Source organism: Sus scrofa, chromosome 2, assembly GCF_054392235.1.
Source record: "Sus scrofa isolate SSC_HxYL_T2T_F1_AM1 chromosome 2, Sscrofa_HxYL_maternal_Yorkshire_Landrace_v2.0, whole genome shotgun sequence".
Lineage (NCBI taxonomy): Eukaryota > Metazoa > Chordata > Mammalia > Artiodactyla > Suidae > Sus > Sus scrofa.
In genome coordinates this window covers 29,598,952-29,618,607 of record NC_139384.1, presented here as the reverse complement: position 1 = coordinate 29,618,607, position 19,656 = coordinate 29,598,952, and the positions used below count along the sequence as shown (strand labels likewise).

The window sequence follows — 19,656 nt, the reverse complement described above, 5'->3', positions numbered from 1 at the left end:
AGATGGAAAAAATTGGTTCTTGAAGGTCAAAAAACCTTAGCCCTTATGACTCTTTATGATCTCCAAAGGGCCGCAGAACATAAATGAGAAAGAGTAAATCTGTGATAGTAACATTTTTATGGAGGGGGAACAATTAAGAAAGAATGAGCCACAGAGGCTCCCCAGTGGAGGTGATAGTGCAAAAAGGGGGTGATGCCCTAGGTTAGACCTAGAATCAGCAGTAGGACAAGGAGGGGCTGTCTGGGGAGGGCTGTTCTAAGCATCCATTTTTGTTTCTCGAGAGAGAGGCTGGCTGGCTTGTCATCATGGAAAGAGCCCTGGGCTGAGAATCATGATCCCGCCTTTTGCTCTTCTCCAAGCCCCCGTTCTTCATCAGCTAAATGAACACGCTAATGAGGAGGACCCCAAGATGTACGCCCGCTGCGTGAATTTCTGCAGAAACCCACCCCATTGGGCTGCCAGATCCACACATGTGCAAGGAGACACAAATGCATGTATACAGGGGTGAGAGTTTGGTATTGCCGTTAAGTTAGGGTCACCATATTGGAATAAAATTCAATCACTACAGGGAGGAAACTTTTAGCTCTAAAAAGCTCCCTCGATTTTCTTCTCTTCTCCATTTCCTCCTGTGCTCGCTACTTTCAGCTGGGCTGGCCAGGCTCCTTAAGTACTCTGGATCCTCACCCACTGCCCATCCACAGACGCGAGGTGATTAGAATTAGTTTCCCCAAAATGTAGTCAACATCTTAGCTGCCTTCTAAGTAGGAAAAGACTCAAGCACATTCCACACAAGGGAGAGGAATCAAGAGAGTTCTCTTCCATGCCTAAGAAAAGCTGGCTGCAGGTACCTCTGGGCACGGCATGGACGCTGAGATCCCCAAGGCCTCCAGTGGCTTCCTAACTCTGCTGAGAGCCGGCTCACTCACCAAGGTGGCACAGGGAGGGTCCACACCGTCAGAGAGACAGGCCCGTGGGCTTCTTGCCCTCACACGAGTCAGAGGCAGCAGTCACAGGTGTGGTGCCCATGGCACTTCTGCTCAGCCTTCCAGAGGGCGTGGAAGGAGCAAAGCACCCAGCCTTGGCCAGTTTACCAGAGGAAGAAAATTCCTTCCTGACCCTGCTTCGACTTCACTCTGGGCACGTGACCAAAAATCCACCCAATTAAGCCTCTACACACTGGCTGTGCATGCAGCAGAACATCACTGGGCAGGACAAGGCCGGGAGGGTGTAAAACCACAGAAGAGGGGGCCCAGGAGGGCCTTCCCCAGTCCCACCATGTGGGCAATGGCATTGGGAAGAATAATGCTTTTCTTCCTCTAAAGCCTCAGCGAGGTCTCAATGTCCACCGGGTCTGGAGCCCTGCGGGCAAAGCAGGATCAGCGACCCACTCTGTGGGTGTCCCTGAGAAGGGGTGTGTGGAGGAAAACCCAGTGGCCTCTTTCAGCCCTTGCTGTGAAAGGCCCGTGGGCTGGGTGCTTGAGTGTTTGTTCTTCTGGGAGAAACCAGAGCAGCTGTGAGAGAGGACTTGCTGATGACTTGCCAAGGGATTCCTCCTCTTTCTTTGGCTGGTGCAGGATGTTTCATTGTTTCTCAGAAGGTGCAGCAGAAGGCTCCTTGGAGGTATGCCGTAGAGTTTACTGTGAGCTCCGATACAGAGCTCACGGGGTTCGGATTAAATCCATCAGGGTTTGAATCCTACCTCTGCCACCCACAAGGCAAGGGATGTGGGGCACATTTCTCACTACTCAGTCTGCTGAAACTTTATTTTTTATTCTTTATTTTTGTTTCATAGAGGGTGTGATATGTGAAAGTCCGTGATGCTCTCTGAGCTCATCTCTAAAGTGCCTCATCTCTAAAAAGGGGATTTTAATGTGCAAGTCTTTGGATGTCTGAAGGATTTAACAAAATTAGATAATAGATGTAGATGAGTGGGCAGAATACCTATGTCCATTCCCCTCGGGGGGGGGGGGGAAACAATTGTCGTCAATATATCTAAAAAGTATAGACTTCTCAGGCGACTTCTGAGAAAAGAAGACACCCGATCTGTGAAAACTCCTTCAGAGAGCACCTTGAATCACCAAAAAAAAAAAAAAAAAAAAAAAAAAACCACTCTCATAGAGAACATGGGGACAAAGAATGAAACTTTCACTGGGGGCGGGGGCAAACATCTCCCCCCACTCCCGCCCTGGGTCTTTAAACTAGACTAAAACATGAAGCTATCTTCCTAAATCATGTTACCTTTCTAGGCCCCAGCTTCTTACCTGTAAAGCGAAGAGGTTGTCGCTAATGATCTCTGACAACCTTCCCAGTTGGTAAAATTCTAGGCACATGGAAACGTGTCCCCCCCCCCGCCCCCCCTTCATCTGGAGATGGGAGCATGTGCTACTGGTGGCCGCCAGCAGGGGGCGGATGCACAAGAATCCCTTGCACTGCCAAGTCTTTGAATAAACACAGTGGAAAAACCCTAACCATTGCTTCTCTGGAAGCATTCTAAACGGAGGTGGGGTGAGAGGGCAGAATGGGTTTCCTTTAAGCTATTTTAGGTACAAGACAATTTCCAGAAAAATGCCCCAAAATATGATAAGACAGCTATCTTCTCTGTTTTAAGAGTGGGCATGAGCAGGCCAATGGGAAAAAGAGGAGTTTCAGGCAGGAGGAGGTGGGCTTTCCTTGAAGCTGAGTTTTTTTTTTTTTTTTTGCTGTAAAATCCAGCCTTCCTTCCTAAGATTAGTTTTAGAAAGGCTAGTGAATGGAGTGCCTGTATGCATTCTTAGTTCCCCTTGGTTTAATCAAGTGATCCAGAGAGAGTTGGGGCTACTGAGGAGGGGTGGGTAGCTACACAGCCTGAGGAGGCAAAATGTCTCTCAGGCAGGCAGTTAAATCAGTCACACAGCTCCCGGGAGGGATGGTACTTGATGGAAATGGCAGGAGGGCCAGCGAAGCAATTGAGCTGGGAACAGACCGACAGACCCAGAGCCTCTAAGCCCTGACACCCCTTACAATTCATCCAAAAGAGCAAAGAAAAGGTGCTTACGTGAGGACAGCGGTGCTGGGTCCAAAGAGGAGGTTTTCAAGGCAAGAGAAGGCAGGCTCTCCCAGCACCGGCGTACAGTGAAAATAAAGGCACCTGTAGCCTTGTGATATAAGTAACACCTACAGACAGGTCCGTTTGGTTTTTCAGGTTTATGCACAGCCCCTTTGATGACGGTGACATGCAGTGTGACACGGCTCCTTGGAGGGGGGAATGGTTCTCACACGCAGAAAGTTTACCTTTATCCTGCTTTTGTGCCCAGCTCACACACCCCCTCCCCCTCCCCATCCCCCTCCCTTGACCCTGGGGGAATCAGTAAACAAGCTGAGAATTCTTGCCTCTGGGAGCTTTAAGGGATCCTGCATTGGCTGAGAACTCTTGGGCAAGCTGGACGGGAAATTCTGGAATCCAGCTGTGGTGCAGACCCCCTCCTGGGCTGGGGGAGCCTGTGATTTTGTATGATTTTTCAGCCTCCGCCCTGCCTCTCCTCCCCAGCCTGGCAAGATAGAAGGCAGGATGGGGCCCTGGTTAAGAACACAGACGTTGCAGCTAGAGGACTTTGAATTCAAATGCCAGGTACATCCTTTTCTAGTCATGTCACCTTGCATCACTTGCCAGTAACAGGACTTATCCACTGGGTGCTATGAGGGTCGTATGAAATCTTTCAGGTGAAGCACCGAGCAATCCCTTTGTTTCATTCTTACAGCGCTTTCTCTGATAGAGCCTGTTAATCAGAAACCCCTTCTCCACCGTTTCCTCCAGCCTCATGCCTCACAACCAGATAAAGGGAGTCATCAGCTGGTAGAGCCAGTGCTTGGCCTTGCTTCTACTTTTTCACTCAAAACATACCAGACCATCAGTTGCCTTAACTTATGCCACTTTGAACCTCTCTGAACATAAAGAGCCATGTGGTACTTGCTCTCTTCCCCTCCTCTTTACAGAGAAAGAGGTTTAGCGCCTTCATCAGGGGCCCACAGCTACTAGACCTGGGTCTGACTTGGATGCCCGCTCTCAGGTGTCTTGCTGAGGATGACCTGCTGCCCTGTAACAGCAGAAGCGTGACCTAACTTAGGCTGAAAAGTAGAGCCTACAGGACAGCCCTGACAGCCCTCTGCCTTTTCACCCTCTGCTTCCGGCTCTTCTGGGCAGCCAGGAGCTTGTGTCCAAACAGCAAACTCCAGCCTTTGCAGTGAAGGCAGGGACTGGTTTGTTAGGTTTTCTTGGGAACACTGGGCACGGGTGCAAACACACAAATACAAACACATACCATCTGGAGAAACAAAAGGCAGTTCATGAGAGGACTCAGGTGTCATCATGGAAAAATTGTTGAAGAAAGATAAGGGGATCACCTAGGCTACTGACTTGATGTGTAACCTCAGGCAAATTGGGTAACTTCTCTGGGCTTCATTTCCCCAGTGGTAAGACTAGGAAGTTGGGTTAGAAGGGGCATTTTCAAATTGTGCTTAAGGAACCCCAGGGGTTCCCTGGAACCGTCCTCAGGGCTGCTGGGGGTGAGAGGATGGGAGGGGAGGTCTCTCCTCCCTGACTCAGTAAGAGCATCTCAGCTTTTATACAGATCTTCAGGGTAAGATTTCATTTGCACAAAAGAATCCACACTTAAAAAAGCGTTTGCAAAGAACTGGATTAGAGATTCTGGTCTTTGAGAATCTTTTAAGCTCTAAAATTCTGTGACTTGCCTCTTCCTTCTTGGTGTCTAAGGGACAAGATGGTCCTACACAGTTTCCCACTGTTGGCCACCTTCCCACATTGCCTCTGGTTTTGGAAAGGCTTCTTAGGTCTGTATCTGCACATGTGATGTTCTTCTCAGCAGAGTGGTTTTCATGGAAAACATCTTATTCTGTTCTTGTGTTTAGCAAAGAGTCTTTTGGAGCAATGAAATTTGTTTCTGTGCTGTCTTGGCTCAACTATTTCAGAGCAAAAAAAAAAAAAAAAATTTCTGGCAGTGGATGTGTGTGATAACAAACTCTGTGTGTCTCATGGTCCTGACTGCATAATGCAGCCTATCTGGGTGCCTGTGTGGGAAATTATGGGCTTCTGGGCTAGTGGATAAAAGGGGGGTGATTAAGATAAAACCAGAATAAAAGAGGAATTTAACTCTAATTAAGTCTAATAATCACCCTGAACCTAGATTTGATTGGAGTGAAGATCTTGGATGATATCAAACCCTAAGCTCATAAAAACTGTATCTGAATGCTGGTTGGAGACAAGGAATGAGGTTGGGAATGGGAAAGGGGGGGCAGAAGAGGCAATGAAGCACTTTAGATGTGCTGGCCCATCCTCTGGCTGCTGTCTTGACCATGCAGCCATCACAGGTAACAGGAATTAGGCTTATCAGAGCCACAGAATGACTAAGCCCTGATTCTGGAGGGAGACGTCCTAGGTTTGAACCCTGGCTTTGCCATTTACTGGTTGGGTGAGCCAGGAAAGCTTATTTAATATCCTTACAGCCCAGTTCCCTCATCTGCAAAATGGAGGAGAAAGAATGCATCCCTTATAGGGTCTTGGGTGAATTAAATGAATTAAAAGCTGGACAGTGGTGAAAGCTCCAGTGTGTGCCCTTCTCTACGTGCTGGCCTCTTGCATTGGTTGGTTAAACAAAGGAGGGCATTTGCGATGGCTTTAATGCCTAGGTAGTTAGCAAACCAGAACCTAGCCAGAGCTGATTGTAAATGGCCTCGTATCCCCCCCACCCCAAAAAAGAACCGAAATTAAAAACAACCAATCACGAACAGCCGGCTGGGATTTGGGATTTCCCAGATAAAGCAACTGCTTTAGTTATAGCCAATCAAGTAATTGCTTTGCTTTGCTTCTGTGTCTACTCTATAAAAGCCTTCTTTCTGGCTTATCAGTGGAGCTCTCCTAACCACTTAATGACTTCCAGTTTGGCAATGCCCAGTAGGAATCGATGTTTGCTCCCATAAACACCTGAAAATTTTCATGTGCCTCCACTCATCTTCCAATACATTCACTACATTGAATTCTCACAACTTTCTGATGAAGGGAGTTACTTATTGTCCCTGCTTTACAGATAAAGGAACTGAGGCACAGAGAGGTGAAGTAACTCACCCAGGGTCACACAGCTGCTAAGGGTAGAGCAGTATTTTTCTGCTTCCAGAACCCATCCTCTTAACACCAGTCTCTGGGTGCTCCTGGGGTGGTCGTGTGGGCAGAGGGAGGAGGAAATCACACATGTATAGAGCCAAGCATTGTGCTAGAATCACTCCCCTGCTGTACCTTGCTGATTTTCCACAATAATCTTGGAAAGTAGGTATTACTGCTTTCTTTTTGGGGTGAAGAATCAGAGGTGCCAGGGTTGCTAGGCATCACCCTGCTGGGCAGGGGCCAAGTCTAGGTTGAGCTCAGGGATGCCAGTGTTAAAACCACAATGTAGGCACAGGAGCTCAGGTTGGCCTCTCCACTTTCACTCTGGCGTCAGCTTTGGCCTCAGAGAGGGCCCTTCCTTTTCTGTTGGTTCAAGCTCCCTGGGTCTTGTGGCTGTTGCAGGTACAGTCTGTCCCTCAGTAGACATTCTGGTACCTCATTGATTCCCTGGTGTCTGGGATGGTTCTTGGGACAAAGAAGACACTCAACACATGCATGTACCATGAACGTGAATTAAAAGACAAATCACCTGACATCAGGCCGAAGGTTCCTATCCAATTCCTTTTACTGGGTGTAATGTATTCCATGCTTTTCATAGACCCTGACCCCTTTAATTTAGGCCAACATTTCTTTCATCATTTTTCTCTCCCTTAATCTGCCACCTTCCTCAACCACCCCAAGAGATAGCACAGACTGAAAACAAAACATTTAGGCAGCTTCATAGATGAGGCCATTCATGAGACAGATTTACAGGGTGAGGGTGAGATGTTTGAGCTTTGCCTTAGGATCCCTGTCTCTATTATCGTGGAACTATTTTTTTTTTTTTTAGAAAAGAATCTGTTGAAAAAATTACATTTTCTTTGCTCCACTGGCTTAAATATGTAAGAATGAAGAGTTTTCTGTCAATGGGTGCATATGACTACAAATTCTTGGCACCTGCCACTTGGGAGACATTAGATGAGGCATCGACTTTCACAGCCTCGGTTTCCTCATCTGGAAGTACTTCCTATAATTCCCGATGCATTGTAAGTTCTCACTGTATGGTGACTTTTGTGGTCTATGGAGAGAAACGCAGATGTTGATGGAGGTGGATGACTTTTGGGCATTACCATACTGAGTAGGATAGTGTTGCCCTCCTGCAATGAATAATCGCAATTGCTACCATTTACCGGGCATTTACTAGGTGCCAGGAACTGTCTAGGCATGTTACATGCATTAAATCATTTAATCTTTGCATAATCCCTCTGAGGTAGGTACCATTATTATCTAAAATTTACTAATGAGGAAATAGGCATCAAGAATTCAAGCAACTTGCCCAGTATCACTTAGCCTGTAGAACACAAAGCAGGAGTTGAGCCTATGCGGATGGCACCAGAGTCCATAAGCTTCCCCATTATTTTACCATTTTTACCTTCAGAGGAGGTGTAATCTAAGATGAAGATGAATTGATTTTCTTAGGTATCTCAGGTTGCTGGCAAGGACAAGGGTTATAAACCTATTGTCCCCTAAAACACCTGGCATGGACTTACACGAAAATCAGTGCTCCAGCAATTCCTGCTGTTGGAGTGTGTATTTGCTTTATTTCCACTTCCCAGTCCCCTATATCCAGCGCATCCTTTAGCTGTCAAGCTGTCCAGTCTCCTGGCCAGGAACCCCATTCAGCAGATAGCAAGGGTGCAGTGGCTCCTCTGACAATGCCGCCTTGGCATGCGCCTCATGCAAGTAATGGATCTGTGTGTGATTTCCATTACTGAAGACATCGTGGAGGCTAAATAATGGCAAAGTCAATGGCTGGCAGCAGCATCATGAAAATGAGGATTGGAATGCTGATTTTGTCATTATAAGGTGGAATTACAATCATGTTTATGAAACAGCAGACATACGTGCATGACTTGTATTTTTAATCTCCTTCTTCCTGTAAAGATACTAGAAATCAACCTAATCAGAGTTTCTATGTTTTGGGCTAGCCCAAATGAATCTAAAGCAATAATGGCTGTACAAAGGCACAGCTCTGAGAAGCCCAGCAAAAGAAGAATTCTTTTTTTTTTAAGGGCTGCACTTGCAACATATGGAAGTTCCCAGGCTAGGGGTCAGATTGAAGCTATAGCTGTCAGCCTATGCCACAGCTGCAGCATCACAGGATCCAAGCCACATCTGTGACCTACACCACAGCTCACAGCAATGCCAGATCCTGATCAAGGCCAGGGATCGAACCCACATCCTCATGGATCCTAGTTGAGTTCCTTAACCTCTGAGCCACGAAGGGTACTCCCAACAAAGGGAGAATTCTTGAAGACAGAACTTTCCTTGGTTGTTTTCCTACCAAACATCAGTCCCCTAGCAGGCATGAGGGCTTGCTTCCTGAGAGTTGCTGGGAGTGACAGTTTGAAGAATAGGTGAGACATTGACGCCTTGGCCTGGCCATGATGTTTGTTGGAGGAGAGTGGTGCAGCTGATGGTGCTGCCATTGACTAGTATTGAATGGACCAGTACCTCCAGCCATGGCTCATTTGCTTGGTTAATTCAGGAGCCATATTAATGACAGGCTATCAGTAGATAATTAATCAGTCAATCATTAAAGACTAAATCTTCCTACAGGTGAGCTAAACTTATCTGAACTTCGGTTTCCTTGTCTGTTAGTGGGAATGATCCTACATGTAGCTTCATAATAGGTATCTCCATGCTGACTTTGGTGTCTCTACAATGAACTCTTCACTTCTGCCAGTTGTCACCCAAAGGCGTGTCTTTGATCAAGGGCCAGGAGTGGCTGGGAGGGTGGCGGGTGAAGGGTGAGGAGGGTTGCTAGGGAAATGTGTAACGCATCCATGTCAATCGACCCTCACCAGTCAACCAAATTTTCTTTTCTTTTTTAAAAAATATTTATTTTTTTTCTTCTTTTGCTTTTTTTAGGGCCACTCTGGAGGCATATGGAAGTTTCCAGGCTAGAAGTTGAGTTGGAGCTACAGCTGCTGGCTTACGCCACAGCCACAGGAACGCAGGATCTGAGCTGCGTCTGCAACCTACAGCACAGCTCACAGCAATGCCAGATCCCCGACCCAATGAGCGAGGCCAGGGATTGCATCCTCATGGATAACAGATTTGTTTCCACTGCACCACAACGGGAATTCCACTTTTTTTTTTAATTGAAGTATAATTGATTGACAAGGTTGTGTTAGTTTCAGGGGTATAGCACAGTGATTCAGTTATGTGTATATATGTATATGTACATATATATTCTTTTTCAGATTCTTTTCCCTTATAGGTTATTAATAATATTGACTATAGTTTCCTGTGCTATACAATAGGTCCTTGTTGGTTATTACATATACAGTAGTATGTACATGTTAATCCCAAACTCCTAATTTGTCCCTCTCCCTTTCCCCTTTAGTAACCATCCTATATCTATGGGTCTCTTTATGTTTTTTTTTTTTTTTTTTTGTCTTTTTGCCATTTCTAGGGCCACTCCCTTGGCATATGGAGGTTCCCAGGCTAAGGGTCAAATTGGAGCTGTAGCCGCCGGCCTACGCCAGAGCCACAGCAACTCAGGATCCGAGCCGCGTCTGCGACCTACACCACAGCTCACAGCAACGCCGGATCCTTAACCCACTGAGCGAGGCCAGGGACCTAACACGCGACCTCATGGTTCCTAGTCGGATTCGTTAACCACTGCGCCATGACGGGAACTCCTCTTTCTGTTTTATAAATAAGTTCATTTATACCTTTTTTTTTCAGATTCCACATTCAAGCATTATCACATGATAACCGAATCTCATTCTTCAGATGCTGTTGATTATAATAGACATCAGTGATTTAGGTAATTGTCATGGGGGAAAATAGCACGTTAAATGTGCAGATAGATTGTAAAGCTTATCCTGATTTCAGAAAGGTTAAAACGTGACCTTGGTACATATAGTAATTAAAAATGTAGAGTAGGCCAATATCTCCAGGAATATTAAAAAAACAGTGAGACCTAGTTGTAGCCTTCAAGTAATAGCTGCTCTAACAGAGAATTCAGGAGGCACTCTTTAGGGGTAGTATGTAGGTGCGCACCAAATTTTGAGTTAGGGGCTCTACTGTCAGGGCTGGGGAGGCCAAAAAGGCCTGGAAGAGTCAGGACAAACTTCCTGTGGGATGTGGCATTTGAGCTGGGCCGTGAAAAATTGGAATGACTTGCTAAAAATGGTTGCTTGTTATGTGCCAAGCTCAACAACTGTAGGCGTTGCGGCTGTAATTATCCTCATTTTACAGAAGGGGAAACTGAGGCTCAAAGAGCTTCAGCAGTGTGCCCAAGGTCATACAGCTAACAAGCAGCAGAGCCAGGGTTCAGTCCGAGGGCTGCCCCATTCAAAGCTCAGGCCTGGCCCACTGTGCTCTGTGATGTCAGCGATGAACAGAAGGAGGCGCTCTTTCGAACAAGAAGAAGCCTGCTGGTGTGGGAGGGGAGGATGAGTACGGGACAGCCCCCGGAGCTGGGAGGTTGGCTGAGCATCTTACACACCACAAGGACACCCTGCAGCTCTGAATGGTGGCCCCCTAGGAACTAGCAGAGGTCTCTGGCTGGTTGAGGAGGACTGTGAGTTTGAGGAGGTCTCAGATCTTGTCTGCTCTTCTAGGGCAAATGTGTGCAGGTCAGCAATGATACTTGGTCAAAAATGGATTTTTCTCTCACTCTTGGCCCATCTGTGTTTCCAGGATCCCGCTCTTATTTCTTATAGAGGTTGGTGCTGGGTTTCCTTCTTCCACGCCTTCTGAACTCATGTTTTTTTCTTTGGTTGTTTTCCTGTAATCTTCTACTATCTTCCACAATTAAATTAGCTGTTAAAAAGTACAAAGGTCTGGAGTTCCTGTCCTGGCTCAGTGGTAGTGAACCCGGCTAGTATCCATGAGGATGCAGGTTCGATCCCTGGCCTCACTCAGTGGGTTAAGGATCTGGCGTTGCTGTGAGCTGTGGTGTAGGTTGCAGATGTGGCTCAGATCTTGTGTCACTGTGGCTGTGATGTAGGCCAGCAGCTGTAGCTCCAATTCGACCCCTAGCCTGGGAAATTTTATATGCTGTGGGTGTGGCCCTAAAAAGTCCAAAAAAAAAAAAAAAAAAAAAGTACAAAGGTTTGATTTACACACTGAAATTTCCTGAGCTTGGTTTTGTTGGAGACTCATTTAGAGACACAGTCTTGGTTGTAAACACAGAATGATGTAAGAACTCAGGCATTGTGCTTTTTTACAAAATCTCAGTCTATTGCAATGATGAACTTCCCTGAGTTAGCGCTGTGTTCCAGAGTTGGGCCTCATATCCTAACTGAAATCCTACAACTCCTGGCAGGGAGCCCTCAAATGTGGGCTCACCAAGAGGTTCACATCAACACTGACTTATCTGGGCCCCGAACTTGCAAACTCAGAGCCTCATTAGAACTTGTCAGTCCCCAAAGTATTTATCCAGGGTCTGCATTCAGAGAAGTTATCACTAAGCTATTGGAATTAAAGCTGCTGAAGGTGTCAACTTTGGTCCTGGACATGACTCACCCTCATCTCTTTTCATGAAATGACGTTTTAATCCCTCTCCAGTGCAAAAGCAGAGAGGTGGAATTCAGTTTCATTTTGAGTCAACAGTTATCCCCCTTGATTCCAGAGAATCAATGAGATGTGCATCTTGGCAGAAAATTTTCAAGTGATACAGTATCCCAAAAGACAACCATGGTATTGCTAAGAGCAAACGCAGATGAGAAGGAAGTCAAGGAACAAGTGCAAGAAAGAGCACTGGGTTTTGAATCTGATAGATGTGGGTTCAAAGCTTAATGCTTTCCCTTGGTAGCCAGTGCGATCTATCTTTCTGGGCCAGATTCCTCATCTAACAGCCTGAATAAGTAAATTGTTACCTCACCTCAGAGTTTTGATGAGGATTAAGTGAGATAATGTAAAATAAGAAGTACTTCACTCAATGCCTGGCATTTATTAAATACACGATAAATGATGACTATCCTACCTCCTCCTGCATCATCACCACCATCACCATTAAATTTATCTAATCCTCAATTTCCTAATCAGAAAACCGAGACTAATATTAACTACTCACTGGATTAACTGAAATACATTTTTGTGCCTCTGACACCCAAGAGATAGTCATCCATCCTTTTGTTCATTTTCAGTCTTTTTTTCTGGTGTCCGTCAAAAATGTAGCAACTTTGGGAGTTAGGAGAATGCCACCGTATTTGGCCAACAGTCCTTAATTATCTTAAATGGGACGATGCTTTTAGAAGATGTTTATTTCTTCAAGTGTTTCCCCCTGTTCTCCATTGTGCCCTTCTCGGAACAAAGACGCTCCAAGGATCCCAACAGCTCACTTTATGGAGAGGTCAACAGGCCTGCCACATGGCCATAGAGATCGCAGCTGGCCCACTTGACATCTTTCTGCAGAAACCCTCTGAGTGGCGTTGGCAAGTTCACCTTTCTGCTGTACCTGGGAAGAATGGATGCCACCTGCCTCTGTGGGAGGGAAACAGGCACTGGGTCTTTTTGATTTGGGGGTTGTATCCATCTCAGGCTGTGTCTGTCACTTAGAGCAGAGTTCAGGTGGCTCCTCTGCAATAAGGCAGATGACAGATTTTGCACAAGGCCTTCTGAGGGAGGAAATAAGCAAATGGGGTCAAGTGTTCCAGCCAAAGCAAGCGGTGAATTGCACAACCGGCCAGCAGACGTGGCTGTGCCGAGAGAGGCCAGTTCAAGTATCTAACGCTGGGTGCAGCCCAGGGGTAAGGACGGAGATGCCCAGGCTGGCTCTGTGCCTGGTCCACCATTCCTAGGCAGTGGCTCCAGCCCTCACTGGAGGGGGCACCTAGCCTTGAGTGTTACCTGACACCCACCTGCCCACCGATGTCTATTCAAGTTTAGATCAGAACCAGAGACATTACGGAGGTCCCCTTTAGGAGTTCATCGACCCCACCCAGGCCAAATGATATTGAGAAGGAGCTATGCTCAGGATCCCTTGCAACTGAAAGACTACTTTAGGGTGATGGACGTTTAAGACAAGGCAAGATAAGTCTGGAGATAAGATTTGAAAATGCAGACAATTAGCGGCTGAAGAGGGCACCAGCAGGTGGAATCTGTGATTGGGAGCTCCACAGATGAGCTAAATAGAACACAGAGTGGTCTCCTTTTTGGGAAAAAGTTATGATGCATCCAAGGTACGGCAGAGAATAGGCAGAATTCTACCACTCGGACTCCCGTCCCTCGTGCATAGAGCCTGCATAGCACCCCGACACAACTCCCAGCCATGCTCGCCCCCAGACCCCCTGTCCTCCCCAGAGACCCACCACACACAGCACAGATCCCCCCCATGCCTGCACAGCCATCAGATAAACACCGTCCCCTTAGGAAACTGATTAATAAAACTATTTTATCTATAATTACACTCGACTGATAATAATGTCCTCAGAGCCTGCATGGCTACATTGGTTCAGATTGTAACACCCAGATTAGGGGTGAACTCCCTTTGAACCCTGGACACACCATTGGTCTCTCCAGCTCAGAGAGTACAAATAGCTTTAGCTGGATTCGCCCCATGGACGTAGAAAGGCGAGGAGAATTCCACTTCGCCTTGGTTCTCTTTTCTCTCCGACGCTGTTCAGATGCTATCTTGGAAAATACACAAGCCCAAAGTAGGAGGAAGCCCCCATCGAAGCACCACCTTCACCCGTCACCATACACTCTGGTGGCTCTCCTTTCAAACCAATGGCAGCCTCAGATGCCACAGAGGAATGGGCCATGAATGCCATCTGAAGGCTGACACTTGAAAATAAACAGTTTCATTCCTGGATCTTGGGCTCTTGGGGACAGGCTCCGATGAGCCATAATTAACTCTTTAAAGACTTCACGGTGTCCTGCAAATAGCTGATTCTTTATGATGTAACGCTGAATGGAGGCAGCCAGGAGGCTTTTTAGGCTAATTACATGTTGGAATGAGGTTAATGACGGGCCGAAGATTCCTGGCATGGCTCCTCTGACATTGACAAGTCACTTGGTGACACGCTAGGGCCGAAGACAGTGATGGCTTTTAAAGAAGGCAGGGGCTAGAAACTGAGCTAGATGGGCCCCTGACGTTATGCCCTAACTTAGTCCCTGCCCTGGGACTAGCCCTCCCCTTGCCAGGAATAAAGAGCTTTCGATTCTAAAGTGGCATTCAATGCTGTGGGCCCAGAGACGTGGACAGCCCTCCCCTTGGGACTCAGCTCTCTGACACATGTTACAGTAGCTGCATTTAGCCCAGGAGGAAAGCAAGCACCCACTCTCCAAGGGGCAGCTTTTCTGCTGCACAGAAAGCGTGTCGGTGCTCATAAGGACGGTGTGTGTCAGATTGGATAACTGGATCACAGGAGAAAGCCCGCGATACACGGGCGTGTGTTCTGGTGCCTGTCAACTAAAAGAGCTGACCATGAACATGATCCCGTTCTCCCGATGAGCGATGAGCACACTGGCATTTCAGAACCACACAGGGAGGTCCATTAACTCCTCCTTTTACTTTTTCCATCCTTTTACTCAGGCTGGGCATTACTTTAGTCGCCTGCGGGGCTGTTCCGAGGGACACCAGCCTCACCTCAAGGGTGCCACGTACTGCTTTGCTGCCACCCCAGGCATTCCCTATCTGGATGAAACTGGGTAAACATGAATCTCACAGGTAGACCAGAGGGGAGAAGGTAGCTGCAAAAGGCCATCATGCTTTCTAAGGAGGCTTGTCCTCCGCCTCAGGAGTGGTGATGGAGGCTGGCTTGCAGGCCATGGGGCGGGTATAGGAACCTCCAGGTTTTCTTGGCACCCCCTCTTCCTCCCTGGTGGAAGGAGTGGGGGCAAGGCCAGCTCTGCCCACTGGATGCCTTCATTGCACTCCCCCCACCACCCCCACGTATTTCTTCTCCCTGCCCACGCAGACACGCAGCACCCACCTCTGCTCGCTGGTCCCACCAGGCGGGGCTGGGCTCTGGTCCTCCGTCGTGGTCATCCCCCGGCCCAGAGAAGGCCCCGGTGGGGCAGGCGCCTCCTCAGCCAGAAGGACACCGCATGGCTGCCTCCAGGCAGGTGACACCCCCTCGGGGTGTCGCAGCCCCGAGCAGCCTCCCAGGTGCAGCAGGGCCCCAGAATGGCAGCCGGCAGGTGGCCCTCCAACCTCCACAGTGCCCAGGTGGGAGCCGGAGGTGAGGCAAGACTCCTCTTTGGGTGGGAGCTACAAGAAAGGGAGCCACCTGCTCGCTCGCCCAAGGCCACGGAGGTCTGCCTGGGCTCTGTGGGGAGGCGAGGCACTGCGTCTGGAGGAGCCTGGGAGAAGTGTGTCAGACAGAGCTTGCCAGCGCCTCAGCACCCTGCCAAATAGTAATTACCAGGGCCTCGTGCCACCCAGGAGAGGGAGGGCGGTGCCTCTCTCCCCATTTTATGGAAGGGTAAGTGGAGGCCCAGGGAGGTCAGACAACCGCTTTAGCCAGTCAGTCAGAGGCTAAACTCGGCCCCGGGGGGTGGGGGTGGGGTGGGGTGCTGACTCAGAGGCTGCCCCTGGAGTTTGGGTGAAGCCGGGCCTGTGGGGCAGCCAGCAGTTCTGTCCCATGGCAGCCGCGGGCCATGGGGAGCCTCAGCCCTCCTTGGGGCTCCCTGGCTCTGCCAGCTCTGCTTCCCCACAGCCCATGCTGACTCTGCTTTCTACTCTGGCCATTTGGCATTTGTCTGCATCACAGTACCCTGCCTCCCCCCGCCGCTGCCCCCCCAAGGGGAACCCTTGTCTCCTAAAATACATGCGAGAAAAGTGTCACTGGACAGCTCATTTAGGCTGCTGCTTATATGCCCTGCTTCAGATTCACAAAGCACATTAGGCTGTTAAAATCTTTGAGATAGTCTGAAAAAAACAATGTATCTATATGTACAACTGGGTCACTTTGCTGTACAGCAGAAATGGGCACAACACTGTAAATCAGCTATACTTTAATAAAAAATTATTTGTGACTCATACAAAAAAATTCTCTGAGAAGTCATCTAGCAAAGAAACCACCTTCATTTTCCTTAACCCAGTATTTCCTTAACCCAGTATTCTATGAGCAGCTTTTTCTAGTCACACCCATTGGCATCATACCACCCAGCTAGTGTTCCATCGGACAGGTTAGGAAATGCTGATGGTGACAGGGTCACAGCCCCAGAGAAGGGACTCTGCCTCTTTTGCTGGGGTGTTCTCTGCACCACCCACTCAGGGCAGGCTCAGTAAACAGGGCGGAACTGAGCGGTGCCATCACTTCCCTAATCCTCTCTTTTTTTTTTCAGGCCCACACCCGGGGTATATGGAGGTTCCCAGGCTAGGGGTTCAATCGGAGCTGTAACCGCCAGCCTACACCACAGCCACAGCAACATCGGATCCGAGCCACATCTTCGAGCTATACCACAGTTCACGGCAACTCCGGATCCTTACCCACTGAACGGGGCCAGGGATTGAACCTGTGTCCTAATGGATACTAGTCGCATTCGTTAACCGCTGAGCCACCGCAGGAACTCCCACTTCCCTAGTTCTTTAGACATGAAAACCTGAAGTCTTGTTAACACTCGTTCCCCAGAGCTCCTGCCCAAAGCCGTGATGACGACCCTCCACCGTGATGGTTTGCTCACATCTAACTCTCTTTCCTTTCAGGCACCTTCAAATGATCTACCACCACCTCCGAGAGGCTTAATGGACTACCCTTTCTAAAATAGCACCTCCTGGAGTTCCCGTGTGGCACAACTAGTATCCATGAGGACTCGGGGTTTGCCCCTGGCCTCGCTCAGTGGGTTAAAAGATCTGGTGTTGCTGTGAGCTGTGGTGTAGGTCAAAGATGTGGCTCAGATATCACATTGCTGTGGCTGTGGCTGTGGCGTAGGCTGGAGGCTACAGCTCGGATTAGACCCCTGGCCTGGGAACCTCCATATGCTGTGGGTGCGGCCCTAAAAAGCAAAAAAAAAAAAAAAAAAAGCACCTCCTGTCAGGGTGGCCCTGTTGCTCAACCCCAGGGGGTGCCATTTCCATGGATGATGACACCAGTGGTGCCTGCTGGAGTGTGCGATATGGCTGGTCCTCATTCTCTGTCACTCCTCTTACTTAAAGTTAGTTTTCTCCATTGTACTTTCTGCCACTTAACATTGCATTTACTTATATATTTATTTGCTTATTGATTACCTTCAGGGCATCAACTAGTGGTTGTACAGGTTGCTCTCTGTACAAAAGGGCTGAGTCAGGTATTATCATGGTGCTTTTTTTTTTTTTTTTTTTTTGTCTTTATAGGCCCTTACCTGCGGCACAGAGAAGTTCCCAGGCCTGGGTCGAATTGGAGTTGCAGCTGCTGGCCTACACCTCAGCCACAGCAATGCTGGATTTTTAACCCACTGAGTGAGGTCAGGGATCAAACCTGCGTCCTCATGGATACTAGGCGGGTTCATTTCCCCTGAGCCATGACGGGAGCGTCACCATGTGCTTTTTTAAAATCATCCCTGAAAATCATAAAATCAGAAATAAGTAAATAAATAAATGAGTAAATAAAATCGTCCCCAAATCCACACCTAGCTTGCAGATCCCTGCATGCTGTAAGGGAGAGGAGGTAGACATTCAGCCTGAGTTCTGCCTTCCAAGTGTCCTGGAAGAGCCTGCATCTTCCCACAAAGATGCCTTTATTTTGTTTGCACTAGGAAGGTATCTGCTTGACCAACTGTGCACCTGTGGGCTATGCCTGCCCAGAGGGGGACTCTGTATCTAATTTATACAAAGGTGCCACTTGGGCAGGCCTCCCGGGCTCTTCCATAATGTAAGCCCCGTGAATTATGTGACCATTTAATTTTTTATCCAAATCAAGGCAATTATGAGAATAAACATAATTATTAATTAATGACCATGTGACACAACCTGGGACTGTCCTGAACAAACTAGAACATATGGTCCCATATATCCACGTGGGGTGACTTTGTTTTGTTTCCTGCTTTATCCCATTGTCTCATGTCAGGCACATCATATTCGTGGCATAAGATTGAGGGCGTGATTCCTGCTATAACCCCCAAACGGCTCCCTGTTTTGAGTCTCTCTCCTCTTCTAATCCATCTTAGCACATTAATCCTCCTGTGATATCATTGCATAGGTATAAACCTCCCACCTTTAAATCTTCTGCAGCTCCATTTTCCAAATTGTCTTCAAGGAAACACTAAATGTAGTATGGCGCATTTAAAGAACAAGAGAAAGAAAAGAAAAGAAAGGTAAGAGTGCTATGGAGTAATACCTGAGGAACATTGAAATATCCACAATGATATGATAGAGGTGAAAGAACAAACTATAGAAACCTCTGTCTAGCCCAGTGATCCAAAAATGCACTGACTCGAGAATTCCTATTTTTGGCCTACTATATTTGATGGAGTTGGATGGGAAACACTTTGGAATGCTTTTCCATAGGCCAAAGTCCTTAGTGGGTTTTTTCGTTTGTTTGTTTCTTTGTTTGTGGTCTTTTTAGGGCCATACCCGAGGCACATGGAGGTTCCCAGGCTAGGGGTCGAATCCGAGCTGTAGCTGCCAGCCAACACCACAGCCACAACAACGCCAGACCCGAGCCGCATCTGCGACCTACAACACAGCTCACAGCAACGATGGATCCTTAACCCTGTCCTAATGGATACTAGTCCGATTCACTTCTGCTGAGCCACGACAGGAACTCCCCAGAGTCCTTAGTTTTATATTCAATGGCAATAATAATTGAGCCACACACTTCTCTGTATTGAAGCCTGCAAGTTCCCCCGCAGGAACCCTTGGTTCATTCATCTATTGGTAAATATATCCTGAGCACTTACTATGTTCCAGGCCTTCTTCCAGATGCTGGGAGCATAGGACTAACAAGGCGGGACTCTGTCCTGGAGAGCTGTCATGAAGAAAAACACATCTCTGTTTTCACTGGAGTGGTCAGGGAAGGCCTCTCCAAGGAGGTGACATTTGAGCTAAATGTCACCTGAGTGGCCTTGGCGTTAGATAAGTTGGCTTGCTCTCCATTGCCCGCCCAAGCATCTCAGGTCTTCCTATCTTTCTCTGTGCTCTGGATCACACTCTTCTTTAAGCTGGGATGTTTTTCTCAATGTTTTTCCACGTTTCTAGATCCTAGTTTTCCTTCAGTGATTCCCTGCAGTCTGGTTTCTTCCAGCAGCGTTCTCTGAGCTCTCAGGCATCTCCACCAACATTGAAACTCCTCTGACAGGTTGACCTGTCACGGGTTTGGCCTTCAGCACAGACTCTCTGGCATTGACTTGAATCTCTTTCTTTGTAGCTTTCCTGAATCTACACCTAAACGCTAGGTCTTTGTGCACTTCAGGAGCTCAATTAATGTTTGTTGATAATGAAGATATATTCTCCCACATACGCTAGGTGAGGAATGAAAATTGGCTTTTATCTCACATGACAAGTTGGACCATGACTGTCTCAGGAGTTGTGTTTAGAGGGATCCTGATCTGCCTGTAAGAGTGCCACAATCTATTAGCAG

At 47.7% G+C, this 19,656-nt stretch overlaps 2 protein-coding genes across 5 annotated transcripts in view; one reads left to right on the top strand and one right to left on the bottom strand.

The window, feature by feature from the left end:
* ELF5 (E74 like ETS transcription factor 5) overlaps positions 1-3,118 on the bottom strand; it is a 29,753-nt gene extending 26,635 nt beyond the window's left edge. The window contains 1 exon segment of one of the 3 annotated variants that reach the window (NM_001243711.1): positions 3,035-3,118. The gene's annotated coding sequence lies outside the window, so the exon portion shown is untranslated. 3 annotated transcript variants of the gene reach the window in all.
* Positions 1-19,656, top strand: part of EHF (ETS homologous factor) — a 193,297-nt gene that overhangs the window by 20,696 nt on the left and 152,945 nt on the right. The window lies entirely within an intron of this gene.